The sequence below is a fragment of the Ambystoma mexicanum genome, chromosome 12 (genome assembly GCF_040938575.1).
Source record: "Ambystoma mexicanum isolate Mex_15411 chromosome 12, UKY_AmexF1_1, whole genome shotgun sequence".
Classification (NCBI taxonomy): Eukaryota; Metazoa; Chordata; class Amphibia; order Caudata; family Ambystomatidae; genus Ambystoma; species Ambystoma mexicanum.
Window position 1 is genome coordinate 17,824,073 of NC_090936.1, and position 17,092 is coordinate 17,841,164.

The 17,092-nt window shown below is 42.3% G+C and overlaps 1 protein-coding gene and 1 long non-coding RNA gene across 4 annotated transcripts in view; one reads left to right on the forward strand and one right to left on the reverse strand.

Moving 5' to 3' along the window:
* LOC138513182 (uncharacterized) overlaps positions 1-17,092 on the reverse strand; it is a 964,728-nt gene that overhangs the window by 761,672 nt on the left and 185,964 nt on the right. Inside the window, exons 3-4 of one of the 2 annotated variants that reach the window (XR_011281725.1) lie at positions 5,079-5,271; positions 3,420-4,944 (exon numbers count right to left, since the gene is read on the reverse strand). The exons of the other annotated variant lie outside the window; for it this stretch is intronic. This is a non-coding gene — a long non-coding RNA (uncharacterized lncRNA). Of the gene's footprint in view, positions 1-3,419; positions 4,945-5,078; positions 5,272-17,092 lie in introns of those variants that run through there. 2 annotated transcript variants of the gene reach the window in all.
* GRM3 (glutamate metabotropic receptor 3) overlaps positions 1-17,092 on the forward strand; it is a 653,673-nt gene that overhangs the window by 75,250 nt on the left and 561,331 nt on the right. The gene's annotated exons all lie outside the window — the stretch shown is intronic.

Sequence of the window (17,092 nt, forward strand, 5' to 3'; positions counted from 1 at the left end):
AATCATACCCAACATTAATACAAATAATAATTATCCATCTTATTATTGTTGTTATAGCTAACTATGTTATAGCGCCCACTAAAGAACGGATTGTCTTCCGGCGCTTAAATAATAGATGCAACGGTTTATAGTGATATTTTCGAATTCAATCATTTCAAATAATTAATTTCGAATCAATAATGTCGAAAGAAAATGTTGAATTTATTTATTTATTTAAATGGGGGTTCCCCCCCCAACCCCCTGTTTATTTAAATAACCCTTTTTTACTAGCCAAACCCCAAAAATACATATAAAATAAAAAAAAGAATATTTAAAAAAATTCGACATTTTTTTCGAAATTAATGCATTCGAAATTATTGATTCGACATTGTAACTGCACACCAGACGCAACTATAAGGACGCTCAATGGCACTCATTGACCTCTGCCAGATGAAAGGCTGAGTCTGCCAGTCTGGCATTTCAGCTTGCTAGCTTCAGGTCTGAAGGTGGGAGAGGTCAGCCCACACACCTGAAACGAGCAGGTGCCCCATTCTTTCTGGCATCCCTCCCCTGCCTGGCTCGGTTCCCACGGTAGAGTGGTCTTCCCCCAGTCAGGCGAGCCATCATGGCCACCAGCATGTGTCCTTCCCCGTCCCATTTCCCAAGCCTGCCTGGGAGTGGGGGCTAAACCTCAGATTGATTTACGGGGGCTGGATTACCATTTAAAAGAAGGCCATGTCCTCAGAAGGCAATTAGGGAGGGGGTTCAAATAGGGCTCCCCACACTTTCTGCAAATAGCAATTGTGGTTCTGAAAGCTGACATTTCAATCGGAAAGGTGACGGGGAGAACGGTGGGTGGGGGTCATGGGGGTTTGGGGGGCAACATCCTCTTTTTATTTAGGTGAGCTCTCCTTTCTTTCCTGCGTAGCCAAGGAGAATAGCCCCGAATTCCTGCACCTGTTCACTTGTTTGTCAACTGGATACAATGGGAGGGGGTTTCTGCAGTGCAGGGGCTGGGAGCAAAAAAGCTGCTACTATCAGCAAACACACTGAGCAAGGTTCCATGCCCCCTCCTGCCAGGAGCAACAGGCTGCGACACGTTGCTTTAAAAATGCAAAGAGAGTACATACATGTATTTTAATTGATTTGAATTTAGATGGATAGTTAGATTGTGCTTTTATTCAAAATGATGCTGAAATAATTGCATTTTCAGTCACTTATTGGCAAAACAGGGCTGTCACTTGATTAGTCGAGTTTAAACATCATTTTGTGCTTTTATTGAAAATAATGTGCACACGCTTTCAAATTGCACTTCTTAAAATAGAAGCAAGACGCGAACGCTGCAGGGGGCACGTCTACCTAGACCCGCGTTCAGTGAAAGGGAAGAAAAGGCGACAGAGAACCGGAAGTCAGCGCGGGTATTTAATAAAAGCGTTTCTCCAGCATTGGACGTGCCACTGGCTTCCAAGCAGCAGGCAAGCACCCTGTGCTGGAACCGCACGAATAATACACCGAGCAAAGCCTGGCTATTTATAGCCTGGGCTTAGGAGAAACACAATATTTAAAAGGTAGATGGTAGGTAGGTCCTCGGTGCCTGCGCGTCAGAGGCGTAGTTGCAGGGACAGTGTGGGCACAGAACATGGTGACATGGGGAGAGATGTTGGTGGCCTGCCTGGCACTTAGCCTCTAAATATAATAACGCCCATGTGCCACGCTGCTGTGGCTTTAAATTAAACGATTTTATATAAATAAGACTTTAGCACGTGACCAATGTGCTGCTTGTTAATTGCGACTTTTTCATTTGGAGGCATCAAGAGATTAGGACAAATTGTTATTTCTTTTTTGTACCCATAAACTGAGTCTAAAGTTGTTCTGTTTTTTTCAGAAAAAACCTACATCACTATTCCTTTCCCAAAAGAGCACACCGTGTCGTTGTGCTTGCTGTTTTTGATGAGTTTATCAGTGTCTGTAGACATGCCCGCATAGAAGCCTAATCAGATTAATTAATCATGATATACACCTTATTGACATTTTCCAACCTGATTTTTTTAAAAATGTATTTGTTGTGTTACTTTCTTTTTCTTGTTCTGCAATGTTTTCCCAGTGCAGGAAATAGCTGTTTTAGTTCTACTTGATAGTAACAATTAGTAAATGTTCTACTTTTAATGTTTTCATTGGCAAAAAATAAAAAATGTTTATGACAGTGACCAAGTTTATTTGTCCAGTGCCCTGGGAAAGAGCTTGTGTACGAAACACGTGGACGCGCTCTTTTGTTTGATATTGTTTTGGCGTACTCTGTGTATTCTTGCACCAGGACTTGTCAGCCAGACCTATTCTTTCATTCATCCTGGATTTGGTCATTATACTTTTGCTGTTATATCCTTTCCAAGACACCAGTTCTATTTTATATTTGACATGCTTTGATGGTGGAGTTAACTAATTTAACACATCCATTGAGTAGCAGAGATCCGCTCAGTCTCCAAGAATGTATTTAATGCAAAAGTTAAATCTGTTTATCAGGGGGTGAGGGGAGCCGGTGCCATATAACAGTTTTGCTGATCTTCAGTGCATGCGTTTATTTCAGCAATGCCAGCATCCCCAAGCAATACACGTCGGCAGTTCCTCTCTGGCATTTTCCTGAGCACTTTGCTGCCTCAATTCTCATTTTGATACTCCTCACTCTTTCCCGATTCTCGTGACCTTTATTGCAAAGCCCAGACCATCCATCACTCGCTTCTACGCCCAGGCCCTGACAATAGATTCTCTCCCAGGACGCGGAGCCAGCCCTGCTTCAGCGTCCCTGCAGCGCGCGCATGCATAGGAATTCATATAAATGGCACCTAGGGCCTGGGCACAGCCACTGCTGGCTGCCATTTAGTCTCCGGGGAGGGGGGTGTTTCAGACACGTCTGTCCACTAATAAATCGCAGCATTTCTTTATTAGGGGAGCTCATTAAATTAGGGATCTAAACACCAGCGCACAGCTGGACACGATTTAAGCAAACGCAATTAGACAGAAGCCGTAATCATTATGCGATGCAATTATAAAGCGCCAATACCGTATGCTGAAGTGTTACCCCCGACTCAACCGTGTGTACTGCTTAAGAGGGCATGCCTTGGGGGAAATGGGGGCTGGGGGGGGGGGGAGGTGCATGTGATGTACCACTCCATCAACAATCAGCATGCATTAATTTGCTGTGCTTAACTTCCTAGAGTTGAAATAGAAAGGCGGTCATTGACACAGTTACTTAAACAACATAGTCATTAAACAAAATGAAACTGACGCGATGGGCGTTCAAATGGAGTGTTCTTCCGGGGTCACTTAAAGGGCACTCTTTGCATCTGATTAGAAGTTCGGTGGTAACAGTAAAATTGCAACCTTTTTTTTTTTTCTTTCGGAATATGGTTTATTTCAACCTTTGCCACATAACATCGCCAGTTTACACCACAGTTGCACAGTTGCAAATCAGAAAAACTTAAAACAGACTTTGGAAGTGCAGAATGAATAAAACATTTTCCAAGTCAATATTAACAGCATCGACAAAGAAGGAAAAAAAAACAATACTTGGGGAATTAGAAGTTCATAGAAAATGTAAACAGATACATGGAACTCTTACTTAAGCAGTAAGCCCAGAGCCGTGGGGGTAATGCCCCGGGGCCCATAGTTACAGGCCTGAGTTGAAGAACTCCACCTGTACAATCTGAATGCCCCCCCCCCAAAATCGGTAAATTCTTTGAGAATTTAGGTAAACACCATTAATTCATTTAGTTTTACTGATATTTAATTCCAATTGTAAATCCCTGCACTTATCCAAGTAAACGGCTAGAGATCGTTGTAGACGGGTTGTAGTGGTGGCAATCAGAACCGCATCATCTGCATACAATAAGGCCCAGAAATCTAACTGCAGCCATGTTGGGGCAGTCCTGCACCCCACTTTTCAGCGCATGTGACGTTTCCTGGATGTGGATGTTAAATAAAAGTTGTGCAAGGACACAATCTTGTCTAACACCCCGTTCAACATTCAAGCCTCTCTTTAGCTCCCCTCCAGGCCTTCGTATTTGAGTGCAACTTAGATAATATAGAAATCAAATACGTGGGAACCTTATGGGCCAAAAAGATCGGCCACAGTTTAGATCTAGATTCTGAGTCAAAAGCTGTTTTCAGATCCAAAAACCGCTCATATACCTTCATCCGCCACATAACAGGACATGTTTGAATTATTAAAAACAGGGTGAGGCATTGATCTACCTTGCCTCTACGCATCCTAAAACCTGCCTGATGGTCACTAATAATGTTGTTAATGTCGACCCACACTTGCAGATGATAAAGTAGAATCTAGCCAACAGCTTTCCCAGGCCATCTAACAGGGAGATCAGCCTGCAGGTGGACGGGCTGTCCCTACCACCTAAATAGGGACAATCACTGCCACATGCCAGGAATCAGGAGTCTCCCACTGTAGAAAAATGGCATTCAATATTTTGCATTATACAGGTCCCCAGATAGTAACCCCATTTTTTACATAGATCTGCTGGACTTAAATCTGGGCCTGCAGCATTCCTATTTTTCAAGGGTTCGATTGCATCCACTACTTCCCTTCCAGTAATGATAGAAGTGTCCTGTAAAGAACAAGATGGAGATTATAGGCAGTGAAATGTGTTATTCAGTCTTCAGCACTGATATAACACAAGGATTGCTCTCCCCTCAACAGCTCGTTGGCTACTGTTTCCAGAAAAACACTATGTTCCGGGACTGAAGAGCAATGTAGAGGGCCTCCAATTCTCCCTCAACATGATCTTTCCTTTCACTGGCAATCCATTTTTTTAAATTAATTTCTCAGGCATCGAAGTTTAGTTCTATGCACTGACAAGTGGAGAACAGACATATTTTTCTATTTCTCCTTTAACGGCATCGCAGTCCACGTCATACCAGCTATCTTGCTGCACCATTCTCTTCTGCGCTTGGCCCCTTGTAAAAGAGACATGGGAACAGATATTTAATTTTAGTTTGTCAAATTCAACCAAGATTGCAGGGACTGAAAAATCTAAGGCACTAATAATCCTTAGATTTTCAAGAAGTGAAGAGTAAATATTTGGTTTTACCTCATGGGCCAAGACGTTGACCCGTTTCACCGCCCTTACGTGCATGGCCACTAATTTCAATCTGATGTGTTACTGGAGAGCTGTGGCACTACCCACCACCAGATTTTTCTCTTGAAGGCGGACAAACAGGGACAATTATCACACTCGGCCCGGTCTAAAGTCCCAAAGTAACCCACTTTCTCCCAATTGCGTCCTGAAATAAAAATATAATCAATGAGAGACTGGCCTAGCGCACCCTTAAAGGTCTTTTTCGCAGGTTGATCATTGGCAAATCTACCATTACAGGCTCTCAATTCTAAATGAAACATTATGCAAGCAGAATCAACCACAAACCGGTGTGATCTACGATGGTAAGGTGCAATCAAACTCGGGCCATTTTAGGCTAGTTCCTGATCATCCCACATTCCTTGTAATTTGTTCAATGGCTCTAGCTGTAAGTTAAAATCCCCAACTGTTAAAATGTTAAAATGTAAAAAGACATTGGAGGTGTAAAGAAGGTCCTTCTGCATCTCATCAAGCCTCTGGCATCTGTGAGGAACAGACACCGAGGTGTAGGCTCACAGTCATCTTTAATAATACAAGTACAAGTTCAAAAAACACACTGGACGCACACACAGAGATTCTGCAATCAGCTTGCTTATATAGGTCTTTTCAATGATGCAATACTTTCATGCAAATTCAGGATACATATCGAATTGGTTCTTTTAGCCAGACAAAAATCCCTCCTTATATTTGATTGGGTGGCTTATCTGTCACTCATAAAGCCCACATAATTTCAGCCTTGGCAAGCCATGGCTGACTCACACATAGACTGATAAGCTTGTTTTAGGTCCATCCGGACACAATTACACATCCTTTAACTCCTGTCAAAAAACAATCCGTATCTGCTTCTCGAGGTCCTGCCAAGTTTAATTGGCAGCTCATATTGTGGAAAACCCCATGAGCTCATGTTTTTGCTTCCAACTAAAGCAGCTGTAGTGTACTAATTGGTAACTACCTTGCCTTTATCTGATTTACCATCAATCATGTCTGCTTTTCCCCAGCCAAGTTTCTAAATATACCATCCCAGACATGCATAGCTTACAGTGAACTGCTGCCAAAGAATATTTGCTATCTGAAGGAGTCATGACTCTAACATCTGGTCTCATGGCGCTATTTTGTATTTGCCATCCATTTTAGAAAATATCTTAGTCTGTTCAGCCTCACTGCTAAATGGTAAATTGTTATTTACTTTTGAGCATAACTCATTTTCTATCCAGTTTCCAGAATATATTTTAACGTATTCATGATATGCGTTTAACACCTGAGGCACCCTTCACTTCCTGGGTCATTCTGACCCCCCCAAAAAAAACATGTTGCCCCACATGCACTCTTTACCTTCAAAAAGCACAATAACGCAGATTTGTGCAATACTGAGACCATTGATTAGCCTATCATGTTATCTATACTCAGTTTGAGGGGGCTAGGTGGTCTGGTAGCCTTATGAAATGGGTATTCTGGAAAAGTGTGTATCCTATCCAGTAAGCACTCCAAGGTGACAAGGCTGGAAGACCTGTTACATATATAAAATAAATAAAATATATCCTTATTGCTGGTTCTGATACGCAACATTTGGAGATCAAAAGGCAGTGTTGGAATATCTTCTATCTTCCAGCCTAATGTCACCTCAATCCAAACCAGAAGCCCACCGCTGAGTCTGCCCTTCAGGCCCTTAGTAGGAGCAATGTGGAAATACTGATAGAATTGAAACATTATTGGAGCAGTCATCCAGATCTCCTGGACAGCAATAAGATTAAAACCATGAATAAATGCAGCCCACTCTGGTGCTTCCATCTGTCTAGCTACCCCTGCAATATTCCAAGAAAAGATTAACACCCTGGGAGGCAGTTTCAATCATATCACCCTCCTTAGTCAGTCAATCAACTTCCGCCAAATCTGTAGGATTCACAGTCCAGCGCACCATAGAATTCCTTCCACCCTCTCCAGAAGCCACATGGCAATTTGTTGCTGGTGCTGATAAGCTCTATAAAAAGGAGATAGATCTCAAGGTTATTCGGAGCAACTCCTTCTGGTAACATCTCAAATCTATTGCCATCAGGCCTTCAGCTAAATGCCTTTATGAAAATTCATCTACAACACAGATTAGAGACAAGAGAGGATATTTAACCAGACCTCTCCAAACAATCCCTCCGTAATTTACAATTATAGTGCATACAATGTGTTTGGATGGTCCTCTGTCTTTTTAGACTTTTACCATGCAACTATTGGATAGAGTTGTTGTATTATATCTCTATCCTCCTTATCTATCATAGATAAACCACCAAAAGCATTCAGCATTTATCCAAAAATATACTTTTTATTAATCTTAAAAAGATATTTTTCCTAAAAAGATAATTCTTCCTAGATTTGATTGATCAGTTTCTGAAAATGTATAGTTAGTTTTTCATCTACAATTCTCATCAATAGTACAACAACTTTGTGGTTCTTTAGTTCTTGAAGAACACCTTATAATATCGAAAAACATTACATTTCATCAATCATGTAGTTTACAATTTCTCTACTTTCTAATCCTCTTTTCTATCAAACCATTCATCCCAACATATTTCATTCTTCATCATTCAGTCATTCACATTCTCTATGCAGGAAATTCCTCAGGGGTATACTCTTCAATAATGATCAATCAGCTTTTGCCTTGGCTCTGTTGTGATCTTGTCTGAGCAGTGATTAAATAGGTTAAATTCCTCACTATTATTAGTGTTTTGTCAGAATGAGATATCCGACCCATATACAATTTGCCATATCACATCCGATGATAGAAAGGCATCCCTTGACATGACAAATCCAATGAATAGTCTTGTTTTTTCAGGGACTCATTGGGCCTCATTATGACCCTGCCGGTCCGGAAACAGTGGTGGCGGTAAATCCGCTGCCACCATTGTTTCCGGATCGGCTGATTCTGAGTTCTGCAGGCGGGAAGTGTTACTCCCACCAGGTCTGACCTGGCGGAAGTAACACCACCCGCCTGCAGACGGAAAAGGAAACACCGGCTCTGTCATAGATGGAACCAGTGTTTCCATTGTCCCCATCCCAATGGAGGACTCCATGGGAATGGGGATTTACAGAATTCTGCCTCCGGAATTACCGGGTCACTAGGGTTGTAATGCCCTGGTGATTCCAGCAATCACGGAGGCAGAATGGTATTTCGGGTCCGGCAGCAGCCTGGCAGTGTTTCCAGCACGGCTACTGCCGGACTCGTAATGAGGCCCAATGTCTTCCCAAGAGCTTTGTGGCAATCGGTGGACATTCGTCATTACCACCACAGAGCTTGGGCCCTTTAAGACAGGATGCACATTTCCAACAGAAGGGGGGAACATTCTCACCTTCCCCAGAGCAATTGAATTTGAGTCCGACAACAGAGGGGGGTGCAAAGTTGAATGAATTGGACCTTGTTTGTGACCAGCATTAGAAAAAGGGAATGTAGAGGAACATGCCTTAGAGAGAACTCTGGATACCCCCTCCATGCTGGGGTTGGATTTCGGCCTAATTTCCTTGCTACCACCTCAGGAATGTGTGAGTATTCAGAAACAGGGCGGATTGCTGGGACTGGGACCTTTAGGACCCTTAGAACCTCTGGGGGTTGAATGTAACCTATGAAGGGACCAGGGAAACCACCTTCTCCTTTAATTCACAAAGAACTCCACTGAGATCACTAGCCCAGCAATCACATTTCTGCAAGACCATTTCCTTGAGGTCAGGCAGGAGACAATCCAATTTGGGCAAAATCAAAGAGCAGACCACAGATTCAGGCACAGAACTGTCGGTCAAATTGGTCTGGGTGCCCACCTCTTTAATCAACCTCCCTCTTATAGGGGGAGTATTGTTCTTATAAACTGACAGTTTGCCCCCAACCTTCCTCTTTTTTGAGCCAGGGACAATTCCTCAAGTAAATAACTCCAGATCCTCCTCTCCACCATCCGTACAACGAGAGCTTTCCCTTCAGATAAGCAATCAAATGGGTTAGTAATTTCAATAAAGGTGACTGGACTAATGTTACTGTTCATTTCTCCTGGAGGTTGCACTGAAGTTACGCTTGCAACATCACAGCAAACATCAACACTTGAATATGAACAAACACAGTTTTCTGCCACTGGCAATTCGTGAAGAATAAGAGCCACCTTGTGTGTCTCCTGCCCATGGGTCTCAATAAGGCTGGCACTGCAAACACCTGCAGAGCTATTGACATTTATGGGGAGTGTACAGTTCCTCCCCCCCCCTCCTGTCCGGGGTTGTGAGCTATTTCAAATGGGGCCAAACGGTCCTCTTTACAGATACGTATAGATCCTGTCGGCTTGTGTTTGGGCTTAAACCTCCTGATAATTTTGTTTTGGGTCCCTCCCATTAGAGGATGACCGTATGATTTTCTCTTGCCCATTGTGAGTAGCAGCTTGATGGATCAGTGGAAATATTGTGCGTGAGCACTAAAAGGCCAGTGAAAAGACTGCCAAGGCCAGCACACTTGAGCCCAAAGCAGTTTCACGGCTAAACAATGCATGCCCCAGCTCTTTCCCCTCACTGATCTGATAATCGTCCGCCAAGCTCATGGGGGCGTAAAGCACAGGGAGCTTGCATAATTCCAAGTGACTGTTCCATTCCATTGTATCGTATAATTTGTACATTATATGTTTTTGTAATTATTTTAAGATTTTATTGATCAAAACTGCTATAAATAAAAATTAAATACCTTACTGTCATGCCCGTGCCACTGGCGCACGCATTGGCAACCATCATGGACTACTTGGTACTCAATGATCCTTCTAATACTCTTTGAACAACTCCTATTCACGCCTTGGTCTTTTATTTCCATTTGCTCAACTTTGGTTCTTTCTTATTTTATTCAATTAACTACATTTACCATAATGCACCTGGCTACAGTCCTCAATTCCTGGCTATTCACATTCATCGTTATTGGGACCACAATCCCCAGAAGCCCTAGCGGCCAGTGCTGCTTCCACCTGCTCAGGACCAGAGAGGGAGGAGGCAGATTGTCTTCAGGTGTGCTGCTCCAGGTGCTGTCAATTAGCTTGCCTCAGAACAGGGCAGGGCTGTATATAAGCAGCTGCCTGCAGGAGCACAGTGTCTTGCATATTGAGATCTCCCTGCTCCTGTTTGCCTTGACCCTCTACTTTGTATGCTGTTCCTGTTGCTGCATTATCCTGTTTTGATCCAGTGCCCTTTCCGGGCTCCCTGCCTTGCAGCCGATCTCGCTCCGCTGCCTTCTACCTCAAGCCCTTGTCTTCTGGGCACCTTGCCTTGCAGCCTGCCTCACTCCGGCTGCCTACAGTCCTTGTCCTCTGGGCTCCCTGCCCTGCAGCCTGCCTCACTCCAGCTGCCTACAGTCCTTGTCCTCTGGGCTCCCTGCTCTGCAGCCTGCCTCACTCAGACTGCCTACAGTCCTTGTCCTCTGGGCTCCCAGCCCTGCAGCCTGCCTCACTCCGGCTGCCTACAGTCCTTGTCCTCTGGGCTCCCTACCTTGCAGCTTGCAACCCTCTGCTGTCTCCAAGCCCTTGTCCTCTGGGCTCCCTACCTTGCAGCCTGCACCACTTCGCTGCCTACAGCCCTTGTCCCCTGGGCTCCTTCCTTGCAGCCTGTCTCCCTCCGCTGCCTACGGCCCTGCTCCTCTGGGCTCCCTAACTCGCAGCCCTATTCTTTTGGGCTCTCTGTCTGTCGCCTACTACTAATCTCTCTCTGTCCTGTTCTTCTGGACTCCCTGCCTTGCAGCCTACTACAGTCCTCCGCAGTCCACTACAGTTTGCTGGCACCTAGTGCCACTATTGACTGCAGACCTGCTTCCTACTTTGCAGCCCGTCTGTTTTCCTGACTGCTGCTCCCTTGTTCTCTTCCTTGAGTCCTCTGTACTCCACCTTAGGTTATCTACTTCAGTCTAACTGCCTTTCCTTCATTTCCTTCTGCTAGATTACTCATTGACTTCCCTTTGTACAGAGCTTGCCTGTTGGTTTCCGGCAGGCAAACTCTGCCCCTTCCCTTGTCGCGTTTTCAGTGTTACAGACACCCACTGCTGTTGTTCCCATCCATGAGCATACAGGGTGGGACTCTGTTATAGCAAACTGTGCAGAAGGCTGGAGTTTCCTAAGGTTCGTGGAACACTCTTTCCCATTTCAGCATACACCCCAAGAGGGAATCCAGTTTGTTTGTACCTTTGTATCTTTTGCCCCTTTTGGCTCACAGCTACAGTTTCCTACTCTTCTTTCTTGTTGAACTTCCTGCTGTGTGTGCTTATCTGCTACCTTACTTCAGCACAGCCACCCAAAACATACCTGGGTACCCTGTGCCACTCTTGACACTTACTTTAAATATAATCCTTAAAACAAATAGCTTTACAGTGATAGCAATGATGAAATTAAGTTATTTAGTTGTCATTTAATGAAATATGTGAGTAGTTGCATAGTTTTGCATAAGGGAGGAGAGAATTATTAATTTGATATATGTCATTGTTCTAAATTTCCATTTGCTGTATGTTATGGTTTCCTCCTGTTGGATTCTCTGGTTAAATCTATTGATTTTAGCTTTTGATGTTCTTAAATGATCCTATATAATCCATCCCTCAGTCAGTGTGTACAAGTATAGTGGTGAGGCACAGCATAAGCCATAGGGCTGGGTCCATGCCTGGGCAGGCTATACAAGATGGGGATTCCACTTCTACCTTGTTTTATCTTGATTCTTCTTAATCTTAATTAATTATTCTTAAAATAAAAGTAAACTAGCAATGTATATGTACTAAAAATAAATCCACAATTGTCTTACTGTAAAGAACTAGAATAAGAATCGAACTCAACTTATCAATTCACACACAATCACAGTTTTCTATTTCACGGCTTCATGTGGGAAGAAAAAGCGATTTTAGGATTGAGAATTAGAATCAGAATAAATACTAATTTGGGAGGTATGTAATTCCAGTCCTTATCAGCACGTGTTGAAGATGATCAACCATCTCATTAACTTTGCTACCAATTGAATATTGATATTTAAGAAAATTAGGATTTGTTTGGTGATTAATTTTTCTTTAGGATTTAACAACCATATATCAATAGGTGTTCACATTTCTAGTGTTCTAAGGTTAAAATATTTGAAAATGCCTATTAAAATGTTGTATTTGATATATAATAACTGTTTTTGTTATCTGTTTTTTTTTCTTCATCCTTTACCACTGACTACTAGTGTGTCTTTTACTTCAGAGCTGTAAAGGTTGAAGCTTAAAATACTAACATTCATTCATGTCTTTAGGATATCCACAACACATACTTAGGAGAATAAAAAACATATAAGGAACTATACAGAATATTTGCAAATTGATTGCCTGTTTTAAAAACACCACAGTTTAATTATTTAGTGGGAAAGGCCTGTTCTGAAGGGGTATGCCATAGGTTGGAAGTGGAATGCACCCATTTCTCTCAGTTTCAGAACTAGTCAGACCCCTGCGCCTCCTTTCCCAGAATTCTGGACCTTCACACTTGAAAGCTAAAAGTGGTCTGATGCAAGTTAAGTTGAAGTGTTTTGTATTTGGATTTGCAAACCACCTAAATTCATGTTTGTGGCCGAATATGCTTACTGTGTCCTTATTCTGAAATTGGGAGCTCCATCTATGCCCTCACTTTGTGCAAGCAAGATGATGTTAGTAACTATACACCCAAGACCATAAGACTGGGGGTATCCCAATGGGTGAACACTGCTCCTCTCTCTGCAAACCTTGCTTTGTGTGGCTATGTTTGCTAATTTAAATTTCTTTTTCGTAAACTTTGATGTAAATATTGGAGTTGTCGGATTTATAGGAGCATACCTCCCTGGGCAGAACATCCCATACAGGGGGGTCTGTTTAATTGTGGTTAATGCCCTGCATCAAAACCATTCCAAGTTAGAATCTTGTGATGCCTGCGGTGCATTGACATTTCATCATTTGTATAGGTGCAAGAAAATATTGACAATAACATATCCATTGTTGATGAATCCCCTAATTACACCACTGAGCATGATCCCATATGCACACGTATCTTTGATCTGAACTACCACTCACGATTAAGGTACATCAGTCGACTCTGGTGTGTACATTGTCGATAATGAAACTCATGGTGTTTTCGGCACTGTGGCAGATCAGACAGAGGGCGCAGACACTCAGAGGTGTATTTATTAAATAATAATAGGAAGGCCTAACTTTCCCTATCGCTATGGGGTATTCCCTACCTATATTGATAGCTAAGGTGCTCATCAGTCATCTGTGAATGTCCAAAAGGAATATGTCCAACCGTCCAAAACCTAATTCTAACTGACCCTTCCACTAACTTAACAAACTGAGGTCATGAGACTGGATCCCTTCTCCTGATGTGTGCTTCATGCACTTCTCTTATTAGTCTTTAGGCTTCTGTTAATGAGCACTTTTTAAATAGTCTTTCGTGACTTTTCTTATCAGGTTGTGTAGCTCAGTCCTGAGATTCTTGACTTTACTTTCCTCTTTAGAGATGGCTTTCCTTGGCTCTTGTCGAATCATTGGATGAATCGTAATGGGCTTATGAGCTAGAGAAGTAAACTTTCCTGTATGATTCTTGTTTCCTTCACATTTATAGTTCACCTTTTCATGGCCTGATCTCTCTTGTGGTTTGTTTATCCTCGAGGCTTTTTTGGCGTTCATGTCATCATATTCTTTCTTTATTACATTCCACTCTCTGACTCTTTTCCCGGGGTTAACTTTACCCTCCTCCCAGGCTAGTGGTATCCCTGTCTTATTGATCTCCCCCTCAGGGATGTCTATTATTCTCTTTCTTTCATTAAGACAGTTCAAGTTTCTTAACTTTGGCTCCCAGCTTTTCTTATTTCTACTAGGATGAGTTTCTTGGAGCATATAATGAATCCCTTTTGGTCTCCTGTTCCTCCCAGGTTCCCCATTACCTTCAAAACTGTTTGGGCATGTCTGTGGGATTCTTACAGGCCTGAGACCTTCTCCAGTTCTGTGCCTCACGTTTGGTTTGTTCTCACCAGGGTGCTCAAAGTATGACTCTTGCTCTTTCTCCTGGCTTTTCAGTATCTCGACAGGGAGCCGTGCCATTTGCTGTGGCTTCCTCGAGGTGGTGTCATTGCATGAGCAGCCTGCCCACCATGAGGATCTCGTGTTTACACCACCACCGAATCTCTAGCTCCAGTCGTCTCTGCGTTCTGTCTCTCTCACACAGTGGTCTTCCAGTGTTTGGCTTGCTGGTCCCAAGCAACTCTGAATTTCACAGGCTCTGTGTTCTCCTGTGACTCCACCTACTGTAAGTGTTACACTACCAGGGGATCTCGCCTGCTTTAGTATGCCTTCCTCTCTTGTCTTTTTCTCTCGTTCAACGAGTACTCCCCCTTTAACCTACTTTTTCCCACTTGGATTGGTGATTGCCATATAAAGGGACAACTACTCTTTCTTCCTGATGAAAGTACAATTTAACTTTCCCCTCAGTCAAGTATTTGCGATGTTAGCTAGCCCTATTGATGCCATCATGTGAATTGGTTTTGGGAGTTCCTCACAGTAACTGAAGTCCTTCTACCCTAAGCGGGAAGCTATCCTGGTGAGCTCCTGCTTACCTCCACCCCTAGGGATGGTGTTATGGAGTGGGCACACCTCCCTTTCCTCACAACAGGGGGGCTCCCCCTTGGGGAGAAGGAACAAATTCCCTTAATTCTTCACAGCATTAAGGCCTCTATTGTGTCATTTAAATAGTTTCTTCATGAGTATGATCTGAATCCTCACAACTGTTACTTTCCATAAATGCTACTAGTATTTTTTAATAATCCTGGCTTCTTCTATACATTATCTGTCTATAGTATAGTATAGTATAAACATACATTAAGCATTGCACCTCATAACATGTATACCTATAATATAGCATTGCACACTGGTTTTACTTAGCTTTGAGATTCCAACGGCGTTATAAAATACGTTTGAATGAATCAATGCAATACGGAAAGCCCAATAACCCACGATAGGTGTTATACAACAGACATAAAAAGAATCCTACTAATTGGGCAAAAAGACAGTCATTTACAAGAAAGGAAATACAGAAGAGTATATCATCACAATAATTAGTCATAACATTAATACATGTTAGAAGATGTGGCATGAATAACGCTGATAACACATGAACAGAATCCTATGTCAAAATATTTGTCACCTCAATCTCTTTGATGAATCGATGACTTCTGAACTATGAATCGATCATATGTTAATAAATACTAGACATAGTATTAAAACTCAACCCAGCATGTTTCAGTCATGGACACTATAATTGTTGGACATTCCTCAGGGGTTTGTACATAATGTATCTCCTAATCGATGAAACTGGATATCTTCAGATGTCCTCTGTGTAAGAGGTCAGTAATTCAAGGTGGACAAGTGTTGGAAGATCTTTCAAAATCTGCCATTTTAGTTTAAAAGACAATATATCAAAACGCCTCACTTTCCCTACTCTGTCGAGGAATTCCCTGCCTATTCTAAAAGCTAAGGGAACACACTCTAAGTGAGGATAACTGGTCCTCACACCAAACAATAAAATACATAAACAGAAGGTATGGCAATTCAACGGAACATAAATAGTATGTAAATTTGCAAAAATTCCCTTCTAAAGTCTTGGTAGACTTCCCTACCCTAGGATTTTGAGTCACTTCGACAAAATGTTCAACCCCGAAAATTAAATGTCTGAACTCTGTCCTTAAAAGATGTAAAGTTACAGCAAAAGTTAATTAACAAAAATAGTTCCAATGGCAACAATCTCCTCCTTGTGACAAATGTTCTACTAGCAACAAATCTCCTCCTTTTGGGTGAAATCTTCCACGTTTCACCTCAAGCAAAATAACCCCAATTGTAATCCTGGCCATGGTGCTTTGTCAATCCCACTAGAAGATTTGCCACAGTTCAGAAAAGAAAATACAATCTCCACTGTTAATGGTTCACAGTTCTTGATCAACAGTCAAAATGGTATATTTCTCAGGATGACTTCTTACTACTACTACTTCTGCTGCAACAGAGAGATTTCTTCTTGGTATTACAATGAGAACATTCCCTTTTGTCCCACAGTAGTTTACCTTGATTTCGACAACTGCAATGTATCATCTACTGACAACCAAATGTTGGACTACTTCTAGAACGTCGATGACTCTTGAAAGACGGGCACTTCTTCAACCTCCTCAGGTAGGCTAGGCACTCGTCCTTCAAACTATTCTCTTCAAAGGGGCAGCCTCTTAACCTTTCTTGTCAAGCTGTCAACAATGGTAACCTGTGTTTACCTTCAAGTGTCCAGCCTTCACAGTGTTGGGCATTACAGATTGCAACTTCTTCAAAAATGTTCTTCATAAGCAGACCATTTTCCTTCCCCACTTTTACCTATACTTTTCCGCCAGCCTTCAGCCCAACAATTACCCAGAAGCTTTAATGCCACTTTCTTGGCCTAATGTAATAGTCGTATGCTTGTTGGTTTATGCCAGTGAAATGTTAATAACCTCACAATATTGCTGGATTGGTTTAAACTCTGAGAAAGATTCAGCTTCACCGTTAATATGGAGTACCTCTTGTTCTTCTGCAATTCTTTATACTCTCTTGAATGAAAGGTATACAAAGTACATAGTTCAGTCTTTCAGGAGAAACCACAATTAGGTACATGCAAACAATCTTTGATGTGTTTTTCAAGCTTTAAAAGAGGTTGTGAAATGGCATTCCCATACAAGTAAAGGATAGAATTCAGGCCTTTTTGGGGAATCAAAATAAAGCACACACAACCATTCATTAAAGTAGTTTTCCCACAGTAAATATTTAACTTTAATAATGTCAGCGTTAAGTGTTCTGTGATGGTCTGCGCAGTGTTCCCTTCTCTTGATTAAGGACATGTGACCAGTCTTTGAATAATTGTAGTCTTCGGTTATTGGAACAATGTTTTCAACAGCATTAGCTTCCTACTCGAGTAAAATGATTTCCACTT